This window comes from Conger conger, chromosome 6 (assembly GCF_963514075.1).
Source record: "Conger conger chromosome 6, fConCon1.1, whole genome shotgun sequence".
Lineage (NCBI taxonomy): Eukaryota > Metazoa > Chordata > Actinopteri > Anguilliformes > Congridae > Conger > Conger conger.
This window is the reverse complement of record NC_083765.1, coordinates 17009586-17011337: the sequence shown is the minus strand read 5'-3', so window position 1 is coordinate 17011337 and position 1752 is coordinate 17009586.

Sequence of the window (1752 nt, the reverse complement as noted above, 5' to 3'; positions counted from 1 at the left end):
GGGCAACTTGTTATCATGCTAAGAATAATACATATTTAATCATATCACTGATACATTTCACAACCTTTCACTCTGTAAAGTAAATAAATGAATTATGTAACGCCCTCGTCTGTCCTACACGATCATTTAAACCGATATATATTGATACATTAGTGTGTAGGGGATATTTTTGTGATCCGTGTGTTCCTATTGCTGTTTGTTCAATTTCACAATAGTATGATCAGTTTGACTGTCTCACCCGGAGCTGTACGAACTGCTTGATAAGGGATAAAGGCCGCCCTCTTGCCACCAAAATGCTGCCCACTTGTCTGGTCACTCCTGGTGCTGTCCAGGGTACTGATAAAATTACGGAGAAACGATGATTTGTTTTAATGACTAATCTACCTACTCTCTTAATTACTGGCTGATTTTCTGTTCATCTGTTTGACTTATTAACATATTCTAACCAAAACCAGTCAATGAGAAACGGGTTATATTAAATTATGTTTGCTACCAATTTATTTGATTTGGTGAATAATTCTTCGAATGTTACATTACGTAAGGTTAGCGCGCTACGCTACCTCATTAGCTCAGTATCTCAAAAACTTATTGAAAGCAATAGTCAGATGAGTGAATCAAAGAGGAGATATAAGCGACGACTATTAGCTTAACCCCCAACCCAATATGGCGTATAGCCTAACAGATATCGTCTTGATTCATACTACTAGTAGCCGATTACCAAATAGGCCCACTTCATTGTTTCGCTGATGCTACCCTGTTGCTCAGGAATCCTCATTAGCTCCAGATTGCAACTCCTATTTACTTCAAATCCTTGTTATCGATTACCACTGTGCTATCTGTTCTGCCGCCTCTTCATCTTCAGTCTATCGCTTCCTCGTACAACTTCGCTGGTCCCTTGAGATCCTCTGCTGGCAGATTATCCCCTCTGTCTCTTTGTTCTCACATTTTAAATCTTGATTCTTCTTTTTCTGTTTCTCAGTACGTACTGGAACGAACTACTTGCCAAAATAATGATTGTGCTGTATCTTATTACCTTCCTCTGTGACCTAAAAACACACCACTTTAAACAATACATGCGCATTTCCCAGCCCTGTAATTTTAACACTAGTCATGCCTCATTGAATGCCTTTGGTTGACTGGAAATCTGAATCTGAATAATAGGACTAGCCCACATGATCCTCTTCCTTCATGGCGGCATGTGGGCCTACCTTTTTCTGCATATTGTTCCCTAGCTTGAGCACTTTTTAAACTGTTTGTACACTTTTCTGTCGATATTTCTTCAAATGTATAGATATCAACAATCTTCAACCAAGAATAATAATAATAATACTAATAATAATACAAATACTACTACTATTTCTACTACTACTACTACTACTACTACTACTACTACTACTAAGAAGAAGGTTTTGTGATCATATATATCTGAGATAGTTCATTAACCCTATACACTTTGCTGTTGTACTTAGCACAAATACATTTACAAAACCCTCTAATTTCAAAACTGACTTCTGAATGTTTGTACATAAAAAATATTAAATAATTATGCTATTCAAAGATGACCTACAATGCAGAGACAGACCGCAACATGGCAATATGTATAAGTATAAACATTATTTAGATTGCTTTCATTTTTATATTTGAACAATTTATCAGAGGAAATAAAAATATTAATACTGAAAACTGAATTTCGTGGCAGAATTTTTCAAACAGCACATCAGAAGTGATAAAAAAAAAATAATCACAGCCTGA